The sequence below is a fragment of the Thunnus thynnus genome, chromosome 13, assembly GCF_963924715.1.
Source record: "Thunnus thynnus chromosome 13, fThuThy2.1, whole genome shotgun sequence".
In the NCBI taxonomy this organism is placed as follows: domain Eukaryota; kingdom Metazoa; phylum Chordata; class Actinopteri; order Scombriformes; family Scombridae; genus Thunnus; species Thunnus thynnus.
In genome coordinates, this window is record NC_089529.1 from 8,395,374 (window position 1) to 8,413,898 (window position 18,525).

Here is an 18,525-nt window from a genome sequence, read left to right on the forward strand (position 1 = left end):
CTTATTTCTCTCTCTCTCGCTCTCTCTCTCTCTCTCTCTCTCTCTCTCTCTCTCTCCCTGTCTCTCTCTCTCCCCTCCCTTGCTCTCTTTCCTCATAGACATGTGGAGACAGACACATGACTTCCCACACCCTCTGGTGCATTCATTCATCGTTTACTTATTTTTAACAAAGGTGATGACAGAAATGCTTCAATTTAAGACATGTACGTACAAATTCTGTCTTTCAGGCTGAGGTGCATCACTTGAAGTTAGTGGATTATATCTATAAAGGTTTTGGAAATGTATGACTTGCCAAAAAAGTTGTTATCTCAGCACAAGTTGCTCCGTTTTGCTTCAGCATGCGGAGAAGATAGGTTGAACCAAAGCAACATTAACTTTGAATGCAATCACACAACCACCAATTTTAGTGACACTTTAACTCAATGACAGTCAAAAATATATTAATTAATTCATCTCTATATATATTCTCATCACTTGTCTGCAGATCATCAGAATTTTAAACCAGTCAGCCTAGCCTATGGCTTTCTACTTATTTATCTATTCTATTATGACCTTCCTGATCACAAAAACACTCAAACACTAAAAAAGTGATCATTATGAGTTTTATTTGAGTTTGAGTACTCAGTTTGCTGGTTTGAACAGCTATGTTGCCTGGAAATGTAGTTTCTCCAAGAAACTTGCAACTGAAAGGAGTTTAAGAGCCAGTTCAGCTATGCGGACACTTTAAATTTTATCTGCTGAGGTTTTGAGATACAGTACCTGCTAGTGAAACTTCTGCCAAGTTCCCAATATAGTGTGGGTGAAGGGAATTTTATTTATGATGCTAGTGCATTTTACAGACTCAACAACAATGTATTCTTCCAGCATCAAAGTCCCAACTAAAAGACTTTGCTGTGAGTTTCATTTTTCATTGGGACTATGTATGTTTAGCCGTTGTCCTGAAGTAAAAGTGACATATTGTTTTAATATCTTAACTGTTACTGTTCAGCCTCTCTAATTCATCATCATTACTAATTCAGTGTTGAGCAAAAAAACAACAGCTGAATTAGTATTACCTCTTGTCTCATGTTTCCTCCTCCATCACAGTAAAATGAGGGGCTCTTCCAAAAGGTATGGATACATGAAAAGACAACTCCTTTAAATAAGGTGTGGCTCACTTTTCCCAGCAGCTCAAATCACCCCGCTTGCCCGTAAAGTTAACAATTAAAGAAAGCTTGAATAATCTCGCAGGCTAAAGAGATTAAACAATAACAAGTAACTTGGATGTTCTTTCACACAGCTGTACTGAAGTTTGTATTGGTGTGGGAGAGTGTCATCATCCTCCAAAACTCCCCTCCAGGCATTCCAGGTTTGAGCATCTGGCACTGAAGTCACATACATAATAGCCACACACTTTGAGATGTGAGCACATTCTTCAATCTCAAATGATACTATAGCAACCTGCTTTCTACGGTTGCCCTAAATGCATGATTAAGTATGGGTTAAAAGAGAACACACACAGGAAGATCACTGTGGATGTTGATCGTAATGTTAATGTCCTCAATCCAAGAGGGAGCCATAAAATAACCTATTTAGGGAGGAGGAGAAGGCGTGAGAATCACTGAGGCTGGCAAGACTGTTTGTTCAACTAGAAATAGCAGTGCGCTGTGCTTCATAAAACTGACCAGGTCAATGGGGGTAACTGACACAAATTTCTCAAGTAAGGAACAACTGAAGCATTAAGTCAAAGGGAAGAGGGAGACTGTTTATTGTTACTCTAAATAAGTGAACTAATTTGAGCAGCTTGGATGCACTGGTCCAGAAATGAACAGTCAGTAAGCAGAGCCAGAGAACTATAAATCAAATAAAAAAGAGGAAAGAAGAACAATGATTTGTATTATCTCAGGCTTTACATTTTTATGACCATCTTATCAAGACAAAGTCAAAGTATAAAGTATACTAAGTTTATGTAAGGTGTGCTATCATCAACAAGAGAGTCAACACACCTTACATCCAAAAGAAACAACACAGTAGGAAATATTAAACCACAATAAGATAGTAATCAAATAGAAAATCTGATTAGATCAGAAAAGAATTCTGATTGTTCTATTAAAAATGTTATTTATTATTTAGGTGTTGATAATTATAACTGTGGGCCATTGTCAAATATTTTCAATTGAACTTTGATACAAGCTTTGCAGTTATAATATGTACTTGAGGTGTAACTAAACATCAAACATTCTGACACTTTTCTCCCACCTGCTGGACATAAGTGGGTACTGAACTGTGGTCTAACAACCACTGAGCAACTTACCAAAAGTTTCTTTGAGCTTCTTTATGTAAAACTCCCATATCCTACCTTTAAAAAGAATTTTTTTTAACTCTGAAGTCAAAGTTTAGGACCATTCTTAAAAGTGTAATGTGTAAGATTTAGTGGTATCTAGCGGAACTTGGCAGAAATTGAATATAATATTCATAAGTATGTTTTAATTAGTGTATAATGACCTGAAAATAAGAATCGTGTTTTCGTTACCTCAGAATGAGCCCTGTTGCTGCCTGATCTGAGTAGCTCATGCACGAGTGTGTCTGCCATCATGGATAGCTAAGTGCAGCAACACCACTTGGACAAACCACATGCAGAACTGCAGTAAGATCAGAAGTAATAATATTAATGGAAATTTGTAAAGTTTAGTTATGATTACAATTACATTTGCTAATGACTGTTTTGGACAGCGGTGTGTGGTTGCCTGTCATAGCATAGCATTTTTTGCAATTCAATTCAAAGGGGCTTTTATTGGCCCTGACCCTGATATTCTTACCTTAACCCTGACCAGTCTCACTCCTCATGCCTAAACCTAACCAACCAACCCAACAAAGGCAATGAGTACTAGCCAATCAGAGGCAGAGTAGGGCAGGTCATGACTTTGCCATCCTGGGAAAAAAAAATTGGCAAGTGGGTTCTCCTCCACAGAGCTCGCCATGTTGCACCGCTATGTTTCAACAGAATGGGCACCAAACACTGGCTCTAGAGAGGGCCTTTTATACATACTTTAAGTTTTGGGGACACTGTAGGTTCTCCTAGAAGCTTGGAAGGGGAGGTGTGAGGGTGAGGGGAGGGCTATTCACTTGATTACAATCTGTAACCTCACTGCTAGATACCACTAAATCCTACACACTGGTCCTTTAAGACCATTTCTTAGAAATTTTTCATTCACACAGTACCAGTGCTGGGGCTGTATTTGACAAACATCCTGAAGCTAAAAGTGGCTCCTAATTGGCTGAGTTAAGATAAACTTAAGAAAAATAAGGGTTGTGTCAGTTTAACTTTAAGATCCCTGGGTTTTTGGTCTAAGAATAATTCACAGAGCATGTTAATGCTAAAATCAACCCCTCTGTGAGAAGTTAGAGGTAGTTCAGAGGACTCTTAGTCACAATAAGTGAGCTGCTACAGGTAATGAGCCTCATAGTGTCTGTGATTGTAGAACAATGACATTTCAACACCTCATCTGTCAGAATGATTCATCAAATCAAAAACACACTCTTTAGACCTTTAGTTTCAGTGTTTATTACATGTACTTTACACTCAAGTGTTATGCTTAAATACATTTTTGAGGTACTCATACTTTATCTGAGTATTGCCATTTTATGCTACTTCATACACTTCTGTTATATTTCACATTGAAATAATGATCTTTTTACTCCACTGCATTTATCTGACAGCTATAGTGACTAGTTACTTATGGATTTCACAAAAAAACAAATGGTGGACTAATTAGATAAGATGCAGTGTTATAGAATTAAACAGTGGTGGAAAAAGTATTCATATCCTTTATTTAAGTAAAAGTAGAAATATTGTAGTGTAAAAATACTCCATTACAAGAAAAAGTCCTGAATTCCAAATGGTACTTAAATAAAAGTACAGAAGTATTATCAACAATTTGTACTTAAAGTATAGAAAGTAAAAGTATTCATTATGCAGACTGGCTTATTTTAGAATGTTATATTATTACAGTATATCATATTGTTTGTTTTTATCACTAAAAGGTACATGTAAGAACATTTTAATGATGTAGTTTATCAGTGTGAAGCCAATTTTAGATACTTTGGGTAGATTAATAGTAATAGTAATGCATCATAGTAGGCCTATATAAGTGTAGCATATGTTTTTTAAATAATAATACTAATAATACATTTTATTTATATAGCACCTTTCACCTTTCACAAGTGCCTCACACATTTAAGAGAAGAAACGAGCAGACAATGTAAACAATAGAATATTAAAATATATTATTTTATGTAAAATCTTAATTTGAAAATTAACTGTAAGTGACAAATAAATGTGATGGAGTAAAAAAATTACAACATTTCCCTCTGCAATGTAGAAGTACAAAGTAGCAGTACCTCAAATGTGTACTTTAGTAAATGTACTTAGTTACTTTCCGCCACTGGAATTAAAGGATAGGTTCACCCTTTTCAAGTCTGTCTTAAAACAACAATCAGGTGCACATATGCTCTGCTGTCCTCCGTAAGAAATCGTTTCCTAACGTGCATTCAATGAGTGATGAGGGACAAAATCCAGTTTGGCAGTTGTCACTATTGCTGGTGAATGGCAGTTAGTTTCATGATTGTCATGTATTTTTAACAATGCAGGTTTTTTTTCTTACCTTCGACTATATGTTTTCGGGATGAAAAAGTTTCTGCCTATTATTGTACATAGAACTTAATGTAATAAAACTGTGACGATGTGGTCTGGCTCAAAATGTTCTGCATCCAGGCTGTGTGTTCCATCATTACACGCATCTGGTGCTGAAGGAGACATTTCTATAATTCAATGAACGGAAGATCACAGCAGCACATTCATATGTGGACGCAAATGTCAGGCAATTTACATCATCTGTTGGTCTGCTTAAAATCTCTCTCTCTACTCTCTCTCTCGATATTGTTTTCAAATGTGTATTGACATGATCATAAGTACAGTATTGCTGAATCATGTTGTATTATAGTTACATGTAATATAATGTTGCAAAAATAATTATAAACCACAACATACAACATATATTCGAAAATGTGACGCACACGCGTGATGAGTCATTGATGAGCAAACCGAGGTTACGTCATGCGTGCAGAACATTGATTCCTCACTTTGCATCTGAACTTGGACCCGAGTTGACCTCTTGCAAAGCTTGGACACTGGAAAGTGAACTCTTGGAGAATTGAAGCGCTGGAAAGAATTTCTAAAGCGGATCTTGTTGGAAAACAAAACTACTTGGATCTCTGAAGGACTACTTGGATACTTGGACAACTGAACAAGTTGGAAATGGCCCTCGGAGGACCCCTCTTCGCTGGTGACCACCTGCTGACTGGAGTCGCCCATGAGATGGACCGTGACCCGGCAGGTAAGACCAATTTAAAATTTATATTTTACTTATGATTTATTCATTATTTATCTCCAAGAAAGTTTTGAAACCAATCTTAGAGTAAAAAATAATGTCACTTTTAGAGTTTAAAGGTGGACAGTTCATAGCATGTAATTGGGCCTATTGAAAAAAACACAGATTTGGTGAAAACAGACAGTTATTCGACGATTTCTCCGTGTAAAATGATTATTTATTGGATAGAACGAATGAAATATCCCGGGACAGGTGTGGAATGTGTAAACAATTAGTGTAGTGATTTGAAACACTGTTATTTTGGTTTCAATACATCAAATTGTCCAAAACTTGCATTGAAATTATGGAAAAAAGATGGCGACTGGGCCAAATTTCGGAAAATGCCAAAATTATGTTCTTGTCTCGCACCATGGAGACGCTGGAACTCTGAGCTCCAGACGTCAGAACGTCAGGACGAACAGGTGTAAACAGACCTGGGTCCGGTTCTTCTAACGTGTAGCTAAATCTAAGCTGCTTTTTTGATTGTTGAAGCTTAATTGTCTAAAAATGTATCCGAAGCTGTTGCCGTACTGTAATTGCATCATTTTTGGTATTTTCATAACATTGAAACGCGATCTGTTTGTTCGTTTGTTTTATTTTTCGAGGGAGAGGAAAGAAACATGCAGCTTTAAGGTTCTGCATGTGCGCGTCCTGCGTCCAAGATGCTACCGTCTCGTACATGCCCTAAAGATTTGCATCCCATAAACTGGGAAAATAAATAGTTAAAAACGACTAGTTTGTTGTGCACAGAAGCACAGAAGTTTCTGTAGTTATTTTGGAGAAACTCTGTTGCTGGTTGCGCATGGTTTAACCAATATGCTCATGGTTCAGCGTGCATAATGATGCACAGCTGACTTCACATTAAATAATTCACGAAGCTTATTGCCAACTATGGAAAGTTTTGTGTCACTGAAGTCTTTACAATGCTCTGTTGGTGCAAAAGAAACTCCTTCCAATGCACGTAGGCCTACACAAGAGTCAGTTAATGGGCCACTAAGAGATAGGCCTAAATCACATTTTTTCTCGTGATCCATGTTGCCTTCTTCACCTAGATCGCTTCCCTAGCCCCCTCTCCGTTTTCTCATTTATCCTGTTATTCCATTTTCCGTTGAATTGAATTTTCCAAAAACGGATTAGGAACATAGCTCTGTGGGCTTTAATCTGAATCCAGATCCAAAAAAAAAAAAAGCGGAGAGAGCCCGCGTAAAAGCGCAGGGCGCATAGGGAGCTCCACCTCTCTTCATTTAGCAATTACAGAGCATTGTTTATGTGCGCCTTTTAACTGAGAGCCCTACAGTGTATTATTATTATTATTATTATTATTATTATTATTAGGTCTATTACATTTATAAACCATCACTGCGGCCTTGGGAATAGTATTTTTTAATATTTGCTCTCATTTTTTTTCGCATCATCACATACTGCAATAGTATGTGTTACTAAACTCAGGCTTAGCCATTGTTGTAGTCTTCAGACCAGACCAAAACGCAGTGTAATGAGCAGTCCCTCATCACAGAGCTCACAAGTCAGAATGGCGTAAACCTTCATTTACTTGGCAGCCAAATATGTCACAACAATCAAATGATTAGTAATCAGCTCTTAATAAAATGAGAATTACACAAGTGGTACAAATGGGTTATTGATCAATAGACATCTATTAGATAAAATTCAAGTTGCCTTTTAAGGTAGTTTTTCCAAGTGACCGAGTGGACTAAACAATGGTTATCATTAAGTCCCACATGAATACAGCATAAAAAATGACTCTCATGCCCTCATCTTGTGTGTTGTTGGCTTTGCCATTGGCTAGCTCTGACACGTGTATTGCAGTCATAGTTGTATGTTGTCTAACTTAAACATTGATTGTTGCTTATTTAGTCACAATTATTTGATGTTATGAGAAATACTTCAGATTTGAAATCAAGTTCTCATGTGATGTGTCTCTTTTCCCATCAGGTGGCTCCTTTCAGCGTGTCGGCTACCTCGTTGAGCGTCCTGCAGGACCCGGCATCCCTGAAGTCATCAGGATCTTGGACCACGATGATGACAACAATCTCCCCATCTACATCTCTTCTGACGAGGAGGAGGAGGATGAGGTTGTGGTAGGTATTGTAGGTGCAAGTGGAGGTGAGGACGTTCCTCCGTTCTCTTCTGATGAAGAGGATGAGGTGGAGGAAGACGACCAGCAGAGCGAGAGTGATGAAGAGGAGGATGAAGACACCGACGACAGTGACGACTGGTTTGACTGGTCAAGCGAGGATTCCGGATATGAGAGTCTGTCCGAAGATGAAGAGGAATTAGAAGACGATGACATCAGACCTCGTTCTCCTCTTGTCCAGCAGCTCCCACCAGACAACTTTTGGCAGCGTTGGAGAGAAGCTTTTCCTCCCGTTCCTGCTGGTGCTCCTGTTCCTGTTGCTGCTCCTTTTGCTGTTCCTCAGCAGCTGACTGCCAGGCATCCACCGGTACCTGTTCAGCACCACGAGCTCCCTGGAGCCTCAGCATCCCAACAGCCCGAAGAGTCTGCTCCTTCAACCCCCAGCCTCAGCTCATCCACGAAGAGGAGCAGGGAAGACAGCCACTGGGAGGAGGTGACTGCCAAGCCCCCAAAGAGGAACTGTGAGGAAAGGATGGACAACCCAGTTCCCTCAACTTCAGGCCACAGCTCCTCTGCAACCAGCAGCACAACGTCTGGCAGCAGCTCCTCAGCTACAAGCAGGAGATACTGGGAGTGTCCTTTTGGATTCCCGTTGTGGGCTGATGACAGTGACTCCGACTAGAATTGCCAGCCCTGCACACCACAGGAAACAGGATTAGAAAACCGTAAAAACTGCCTTAGGTAGCGTCTTGCACCAGGGATTTTTGCATCTGTTAATACATTTTTTTCCTTTTGAATAACAATTCCCTCAAATAACAATGAATAGGACACCTAAATGTAATACACTTATACAGCACTTTCATTCAAAGCACTTTACAATGTAGCTACCTCTCATTCATGCACGCATTGATAGCAACAAATTGTACCATGCGAGGCACTGGCATAACCATCTAGTTCAGTGTCTTGCCCAAGGACACGTCCACTTCCCCTCGATCTCTTATCCAGGGAATCACACTTTAAATCGGCAGAATGCTATAAAACATGAGCTATTGTCCATGACATAATATGTGAAAAAAGTTAAGTATGAACATCTGACTTACAAAGAAATTTACCTGCTTAGGTTATTATATTAATATTGAGAAACTCTGTAAACTAAGTGTACAATATACCTGCTTATCCATTTAATATCTTATTTAATTAGCATTATTACTTTTATAATTATCCCAACCTTACTTGCTAAGTTGTTCTTTTTTTAGACTAAGTTGTAAGTGCCTACACCAGAGGTAAGTTAATGATTAATGACAATATAGACAAAAAATGTCCTGCAAGTTTTAATATCACTTATTTAACAGTTCATTAATCATTTATTTTATTTAATCTGTTATATTTTGATTTTTTTTGTCTAGGTCTAGATGACTGTACTAGACTATGGTAAGATAATACTTAACAATGTACAAAGGTCTCCTGCAAGTCTTAATATCACTTATCGGAAATCCAAAGATTATTTATGTCAGTCACTCTGTAGCACATCTCCTGCCATTCTCATTAGCACTTATTTAAAAATTCAGTGATTATTTATCTCACTCATGCTTGTATTTTGATTTTTTTCAGAAGACCCAGTGAGCGCAACAGCCAAGAGGATGAGGACCGTCCCAACCCAACCTGCACAGAGGAAGTTTTTACTACCTGCTTCTTCTGTGCTGGTGGGTTTGGGAAGCTCCTCGCATACACACGCAGGCCTTTTTCTCCAGTTGTAGATCATGACTGTCTGGATTACTAGAAGAAGGTAAATCAAAACTTAATGACAACATTAACAAAGTGTCCTGCAAGTTTTAATGTCACTTATTCAACAGTTGAATGATTATTTATCTAACTTAATCTGTCATACTATTATGTATTTTTCTCTATAGGTCTAGATTGTTATACCAGTTAAAGGTTTATGCTTAATAACACAACAAATGTATCCTGTATGTCTCAATATCACTTACTGGTATTCCAAAGATTTATTTTACTGACAGACAGAGCTATGTTAATTATCAATTACATTATGAAAAGTTTCCTGTAAGTCTTGTTGGCACTTATGAAAAAATCCTGTGATTATTTATCTTACTCACTCTTGTGTTTTGTTTTTTTTCCCCAAAAACCCTGTGAGTACAAATACTCCCCCTTCCAACGGACGAGGACCGTCCTGACCCTACGTGCACAGAGGAAGTTTTACCATCTGCTTCTTCTGTGCTCGTAGGTTTGGGAAGCTCCTCACACACACATGCACACACACAAGATTTTTCTGCATGTGTAGATGGTTACACCAGAAAAGGGTAAGTTAATACATAACAATGTTAACAAAAGTGCCCTGTATGTCTTAATATCACTTACTAGTCATCCAAAGATTATTTATTTGATACACTCTCTTGAAAATTCATGTTTTTTAGTAACATATAGGTGGCTGTAACAGACAAAGGTAAAGTAATAAGTGATGACAACTTTGATGAATGAATATTATGCTCTTCATTCTTCATACTCTGGGAGCTTGTCTCAGTTGTTGGATTGCACCTCTGACAGAGCAGGTGGCTGTCTAACATGCTGTTATATCAAAGGTGTCCACCAAAGATGATGTGTTTTGTTGTTGTGACAGTTGGAGCTGTGGAGGCTGGAACAATTCCTCTGATCCGCTGCATCCAGCAGAGGCAACTGTTCTTTCACAGCCTTCAGGATTATAAGCGACTACGTGGAAGACTCATCATCCAGGGTTTCTTTATCGACAAAAAAGATATGTTCACTCCCGACCAGATCAGAAGGATGGATGACCACTGGACAAACTGGAAAGCAGTGGCAGCCTGCGCTTCAGTCGACTAAGTAAGTAATCCCCTCACTAAAACTAGAAAGGCAGCAACAGTGACATAAAGTATAAGCTGAAATTAACTTTACAGATGTTGATGATATCTATTATAAGAACCTTCTTGAATATTATTTCATCACTTCAGTATTCAGTGTAAAAGATGGAGCTTACAAATATTCACATGTGTCATTGATTTAAATGTCCAGACCTACAAGCAGCTGAGAGCAGATGTCAACCAACCAATCATCCCAGGAAGACCCAGCACCACAGCAGACCTCTGAACCAGTTCCACCACCCTGCCTCCCAAACACTACACCAGACACTATCTGAAGACCCAGTGAGTAAAAGTACGACTGACCCTCCCCCACCCCACCATCCTCCCTCCTCCCTCCTCCCCCTCCACTGCCTCCAGCCACCTCCTCACCAGCCTAGAGGATGAGGACTGTCCTGACCCCACGAGCACAGAGGAAGCTGCTTCTTCTGTGCTGGTGGGACTGGGAAGGTCCTCTCACACACAATATAATATAATATAATATCCAACAATATCATAATCCTACAACATTTTACTGTGATTTTAAATACTTTGGTAAATATATAATATGTATAATATGTAATATACAAAATATTACATGTTGATGTAATATTACATGTCCATACCACACATATTTTAAGTGTTTATTACTGTTAATAGATCATACATTCATTCCTATTGTTCATATGTGTCACAATGTTTTACAATTTGACTGTTTTTGTTGAATTCAATAAAATCATCATATGTGAAATGATACTGTGTTCTGTGAGGTTCTTTACCCTCAGTAATGTTAAAGTTACATAAAGCTTCTTAAATACTGAATCAACTGCAGGTGTCATAATATTTTTAAGGACCTGTTTCAATGTTCTTTTTCAGAGCACAATTTGCACATTTTTCCCTGTTAGCTAACTGGTAAATATTTTATAACATGTTTTAAAATGATTATACACAAACACTTGAACATTTATACATTCAAACACAGACCCCTAATGGTAAGACAAGAAACTTTGAATATGGCTCCTCGCCCGCTGGCTGCCCCAGGTGACACAGTTAAGGGCAGAGAATGAACTCCAACAGCGGCCTACAGGGCTCCAGCTTCTACTCAGGGTACTTCTACAGTCACTGACTCTTTGTCTGGCCCTTCCAGGCCACCCACACCTGTAAACCCGAATACTTGCTGTACATTCCCAGGGAGAAGAAGTGTCCAGTTTTTAGGGGGAATGTAGGGATTGGCACAAGTGAATGAGTTGAAGTTTGTGCAGTATATAAGCAAGACACCTTATTGATCGGGCATATTTTATTTGTGATCACTTGGAGGGTGGAGCCAAGAATCATATTAGGTATAGATTATGAGGGAGGATCCTGAACACATTATGAGCATTCTCCAATAACTATGGGTGTATGGGTGTCACAATCTGATGTTGCTTTGTAGGAAGAGTTCATCTCCAGAGGCCATTGGACTTAACACCTGACAGAAAACAGAGGTGTGCTCAGCTCTGTTTCTGTACTGCACTCATCTAGGATCTACTTTAAAATATCACCTCTGCAACTCTCTTACATTTAAGACCATTCCTAAGTCAAAGAAATATTGATACATAAATTTTATTCTTAAATTTGTGAGTAGTAGTAAAATTGAAAGATGTTTACTTTTATCTTTTACTTAAGTCCAAAATTTTACTTTTTGCAGTTTGATAAATACAGGCATTGTTCTGGTATGTATCACGCTGCTCAGACTAAAATTTTGGTCTTCAGTACATCAAAATTCTAAGACTTCTTTTGATAACCTGCATAAATGCATGCAGATTATTTCAGAGCTCCAGAGGTCAGGGGTGACCAGCAGAGGCAGCATATACACACTTTTTATATTTTGGAAATGTATGATGAGAAGTTGATAGAAGATACAAGGTCTGTCCCAACACCCAAACTACCCGTACAACATGAAAAGTTCATGACATGATTCTGCATTAATACACAGTCACACTAACCATATATATATATATATATATATATATGTGTGTGTGTGTGTGTGTGTGTGTGTGTGTGTGTGTGTGTGTGTGTGTGTGTGTGTGTGCATATATAAAGTTCAATAAATATTATATCATTATTACATTTAAGGAAATTTTTTTGTTGTTTTACAGGACATCCACAAATTTGTATCAATTAAAATGGTTACTACTGTATATTCTTCTTTATTTAAGATTTAATTTCATTTAAGATTTTTATGAATATCCCAAATAGGATTGGATATATAGCATCAACTGATATTGTCAACATTGTAAGGGAAATATGTAAGCTTCATAAGGAGAGTATAGTTCTGTTTCAGCTTCACTGAATTGAAATAAATTAAAAGATAGTGTGTGTTCCCAGTCTGACACCTGTGCCTGTGATTTTTTCTGTCTCATTAGTGTGTGATATTTAACTATGAAGACTTCTGCCCGCTAGACTAGAATGCTTATGTGTGTGTGTGTGTGTGTGTGTGTGTGTTTGCATGCTTGTATATGGGTATTCAGGTGTTTGCTGTATAAGTGCATTTATATATGCACTTGAAGAGAGCAGGCTGTGTTAGAAGTTTCTTGCCATAGAATGTGATTCTTTCTCGGCCAATGATTGAAATTAAAAAGGCCTTCCAGCTGTGTTGACTGTCAATCATCCTCATTCATGCTAGTGTGCTGACAAGATATGAGTGAGCCTGAAGTGATGTTTCTGACTAACAAGCTTTTTCTCACTGTTTCAAGGCTATTGGTCTGACCTGCTTCATGTTACTGCACTTCAAAATCTGAGCTTTCTTCTACCATCAAAGCTTCTTCTGCTAAATCAAATAAAAAAGATTGAGCAAGTAAAAAAATGCTCTTATTTCTGTAACTCCAGGCAAGCATTTTAGTGATTTTTTTCTAGCTATAAACATACGATTCTGTGATAAGTGAAGCAAGTGATATTTTGTTGATTTGAATTGGAACTTAGCATAGAATACATTGACACTTAATTCAGAGAATAAAAACAGATATATTCTGAAAAAATTAATATCAAAAGTCAAAATTACCAGTCAGTAGGTCTTTAAAAATTCACTTGTGCACTCATTTATTTGTAGCCATGCTAGCAGCATGGGTCTATGGATGTCAGTCTGTAGTTAGTTGTTGAGATATTTCAGTCACTTTGGCCCAGACTGAAATATGTCAACAGAATGAATGTGCAGCTGTGAAACTTGTTACAAATATTCAAGGTCTCTAGGAAATCAATTCTAATGATTTTGCTGATGCCCTGACTTTTCCTTTACTTAAACTTTAAAGTTTTCACTTATTCAGTGAAATATCTTGACATCTGCAAGATGGATTGGCACAAAACTTTGCACAGACATTCATGGTTTCCGGATGAGGTATCCTAAAAACTTTAGTAATTCCCTGACTTTTCCTCTAGCGCCACCACTAGGTTTACATTTTTGGGTTGATTAAAAGACACTCCACTAATTGATATTTATACATTTTACAAACAAGAGCTTAACTTAGTATAGTTCATATCAACACAGAAATTTAAGTCTACTGTACCTTCACTTTATTAGCATTAGATCTGCAAAAATTGTATTCATTACTGCATTCTGTAGATATAGCAATTCACAGTTCACTGTGCTGGAGAGAAGAATAACTGGGCAATTTGCATAGAATTTCAGTCTATGTCTGTCTATGCACAGCAGGCTGCCCTTGGACTAAGTACTGCAGGGGAAATGAGTTTGTCCTCTCTGAAAATGTCTCATGGTTTCTGGATGATGTATCCTAAAGACTTTGGTGATTCTCTGAATTTTCCTCTTCTGAATACTGAATAATAGTGAAAAATAATCATTGTCATTATAGATGTAACTTGGAATGAGTGCCAATACTAGGTCTACATCTTTATTTTGAATGTGTGTAGATCTAAATGATGCACTGTACCTTTAAGGATTGAGGACATAGTGTTTAAAGGACACATTTCATAGAGAGGGAGCACGCAGTAAATACGATCCAAAAGTCAACCATCTGACCTTATCAAACCAGCAAAGTAAAATAAATTATGAAAACTGCCTCACAGCAGCTGCAGTTACATGTCTTGCGTTATGTATTCATTTATTTATATAATAGGGTTAAATCTGTTACTCTGTCGACGTGCATTAATCATTTGGCTTGCTTTCCGTGTGTTTGCATGTGTGTGGTATTACTGTGTGTCATGATCCTTGTCAGCCAAATGAATTGCCCTCTTGGGGCAATAAAGGAAGTGATTACCAGATACGGAATGTTTTCTTTAACATCAGTCAAAGTTTAAAGAAGTATCTGATATATTTTTTAAGAGGAAAAACATTTGTGGTCCTGAATTCTTTGATGATTAAGAACATAATCCGTAGTGACTGTAAAATGCCACCATCAGTGCTTCCACACGCCTCTGTCACTCTTATTAACATGGCTCTACATGATGTTGAACATGATGGAGGGAGGCATGGAAACAGAAGTGTGTTATGCAGGATTATTAAACCAAATTACGCCAAGTTCAAGGCCATATGAAAAGCCCAAGGCAATTGCCTCCTCTGCTCTATGGAAATTCAGCCAGTTCTCTCCCCTGCCTCTTCTATTGTGCTCTGTCATATTACATTTCCATCCCAGGGGAATCCGATCTCTCACATCTCAGTATATTACTCCTCCTCTAAAGCCCCTCTGGAGGACACTCGACCCTGAGAGGAGGAGTGAGAGTAAACCCCGACTGCCCTTCTCTGCCCCCTTCCAGCCCTCTTTATCCCCAAGGAACACTGCCAGTGAGTCTCCACGTCAAAATGAGTCATTAGTTCTGTCTGTGAATCAAACCGGCAGCAATGTTTCCATAAATAGAGGAGAAACAAGCAAGAGTCTGTTGTGTTTATATTTGGCGGACACAATAGCAGAAAAGAGGCTGCATGTTAATCAAACAAGCCAATAGAAATAGACCAACAAATACTGACAGGGGAAGTAAAATCATTTGTATGATTTTTACAACTGACTGGAAACTTGGCATGACTACTGAATTTTTTTGCCAATTGTGACACTTTATATATCTGCAGTAGCTGTTTGTCCCCATATAATGAGGTCACAGCCACAGCTTGCTAATTTAAGCATGCTTACTTACAACCATACTGCTGTCTCAGTGCCTCCTGACCATCTCATGATATATGCATTTCCATCCCAGCACAGACAAATGGATGCTGTTTCTGTGGTGCCTACTCACATCTGCATGAAAGCCCACTTTTTTTCTGTCACATTCAACATTCAGTTTGCTATTTGTAATGTAATGCATTATTAATTAAGCCTAGTCGGGAACAGCCCAATATAAGAACTCATTTCAAAGTCCTGATAGGTATACAGGGCGACACATAACATCTACACAATTAAGCTGAATTACCACACCATAATACGCCTATACACATGCACACAATACACACATATATACATAGCAACACTCAAAAACAAAGTTACAAAGGCTGGTCTTGGGTGTCAACGTCCTCTGCTTTGTATTGTGTATGCATACCATACACCCTCTGTACAAAAAGGTAAGGTTTCCTTACTGTATGAATGTAATTTCTAGGAGACAGGGTTGATTAAACTCGAATCATATTTGGCTATCGCAAAAAAAAGCCCACTCTTTAGTCAACCTTGATATATAGCAAGTAACAGTGGTAAATCATATTAAGTGCAAGACAAATATTTGCATCAAAATATATGATCACTAGTCAGAAAACATCTACATTTCTTGCCAAAGCACTGCAAAAGAATTGAGGTCTCTATTCTTCAGTTGTTGAAGTCCGTGAGGGTTTTTTCCTCCATAGGGAAGGGCGGGATTAACCAATTAACACTTTGGGCGTCACAGCAAGGTTAGGAGTTAAAAGTGCATTCAGAGTGTAAAACATAATCACAATGACACTGTCAGAGTTCATTTACAGCAAAAAAAAAAAAAAGTCTGATACTCCACTAATTGATGTTTATACATTTTACAAACCAGAGCTAAATTGATTCGAGATAGTTTGTTAAGTTCATATCAACACCAGAAATTTAAGTCTACTGTACTTTCACTTTATTAGTGTTAGATCTGTAAAAATAAAAAAAATGTATTCTTTACTGCATTCTGTAGATGTAGCACTTCACAGTTCACTGTGCTGGAAAGAAGAATAACAGGGCAATTTGCACAGAATTTCAGTCTATGTCTGTCTATGCACAGCACACTGCCCTTGGAGTAAAGTACTGCAGGGGAAATGAGTGTGTCCTCTCTGAAAATGTCTCACATGGGGTGGACAGAACAAAAAAGCATGTAATAAATATTAAAACTTTCAATAATTATAACCATTAATTCATAATGTCCAATTTTGTCCAATTATGCCTCGAGAAAAAAAAACAGAGATAATATTTCTCTGCAGTCATTCCTAAATTTCAAAAGAGAGGGACCCTTCCTGGCACTGCAGGGGCTCTTTGGGGAAATGGCCTTGCCTTTTACCCAGTCTGCTATGTGTAACATTTTATGCTGTTCTGCGTTGTCAAATGATTAGCATATGTTTTACTGGATTAAAAGCAAGCATGAATCATTGGTGCCACATGGAGATTACTGTGGTGCAGAAATGCAAAAAAATGCAAATTAGCACCAGTGGCCTTTTCAGGGTAGTTTGTGTGTTTGTGGCTTTCAGTTAGCACAGAGTAATGTAAAGGTTCTGTAAGCTGGTTTTTATGACAACATTATAGGGTCACTGAAGTTAGTAGCATTCATCATCTGGGGATCATGGATGTCTATGCGAAACTTCAAAATTTCAATCCATCCAATAGTTGTTGTGACATTTCTTACTGGGCCAAAAATGGCCCAAATGTCTGTGTGACACATATTGTGCTTACATACCCTGTGGTAGTTTGATGACTTGTGCTTTTGCAGGAAATGTCTCAACAACTATGTCATAGATTTCCATGAAATTTGAGTTGAACCCCCAGACCAGCCCATCCTCAAATTAAAAACAACAGTATAGGTCTAAAATTCAGGCTGGCAAAAACGACCTATAGTCACGTTTACGCCATCTAGCGGCCGTAGTAATTATGACCCAGGGGCAGTACAGATGATATCAATATAAGGTGACTTGATAAGATGATTTTGCCTTATTAAGAGGAGGAAAGTGGGTGAATGGCTACATGACAGTGGACTTTGGTGCATGAGACCACTGTTCACTTTCTGTTTATGTTTCCCAGACACTAATAGTGCACACAGCCAAAGGTAAGCACAGTGTAAGAATAACTCACTGTCTCTAGTGTTACACATGGTATCGGCCCTCTGTTCTGTTCTATTTTGTTTTTAACTCCTGAGAACAAAATGTGGGGCTTTATGGATTGCTATATGCTGAGCATTCTTAAGCAGCCTCTCATTCACCTCAGCTCTCTGCCATTTTTCAATGCACAGGTGCTGTACAGCTTGCTTGAGCTTGTGAGCTGGCAGCTGCCCATGGCTTTTTATGCAGGGGCTGGTGAGAGTCGTTGGACCTCAACCAGACAGACCAGTGAACCAAAATAATGAGCTGAAAGTGGCTGAGGGCTGCACAGAGCTGCAGACTGGGGTGTCACTACTATCCTTTCACCTTGCAGGGAGTCATTTGATTCAAAGTTAATATCAGCAATGTCACTTAATGGAGATTGGAGTTTTTCAGCAGGCAGATTTTTATTCTGGAAGTCACAGAACAGATGTAAAGGGCCAACCATTGCTTGATCTGTGTTGTTGATTTTTTTTGTATTGTTTTTCACTGTGCAGCAAAGAAAAATGTTTGTGATGTGCATGATGTTTTCTTCATAAAATTTCATTTCATCACCGTTTCGTTGACACATATTTGTCTGGATTCCTTGCACTTCCCAGCATGTGGGCTGTCATTGTACCTTCTTCACTTTTCTCTTGTAGAGCTGACTTCACTCTAAAACTCAAAGAGACAAAAGCGAGCAGCACAAAGGCCTCAAACAATACTGTGTATTGTTCTTTGGAGCCCTGTGGAAGTGACGAAATTGTCACACAAGCAAATTTGGAGGGAAACAGCTGACTTTGTGAGACAGTAAATGCTGATAAATGCTGTTTCAAATGGATAAAATGTGGGTGAATTGAAACAAACAAACAATACTTAGATTGAAAATTACTACTTAAAGAA

General features: G+C 38.3%; 1 long non-coding RNA gene across 2 annotated transcripts; it reads left to right on the plus strand.

Moving 5' to 3' along the window:
* The first annotated feature begins 9,097 nt into the window (after positions 1 to 9,097).
* Positions 9,098 to 11,129, plus strand: LOC137194995 (uncharacterized). Of its 2 annotated transcripts, XR_010931043.1 has the most exons (4): positions 9,100 to 9,289; positions 9,746 to 9,821; positions 10,139 to 10,359; positions 10,549 to 11,127. It is a non-coding gene; the product is annotated as an uncharacterized lncRNA (long non-coding RNA). The 2 variants fall into 2 exon arrangements; XR_010931042.1 differs by having other exon boundaries at positions 9,098 to 9,289; positions 9,746 to 10,359; positions 10,549 to 11,129.
* The last annotated feature ends 7,396 nt before the right edge of the window (positions 11,130 to 18,525 follow it).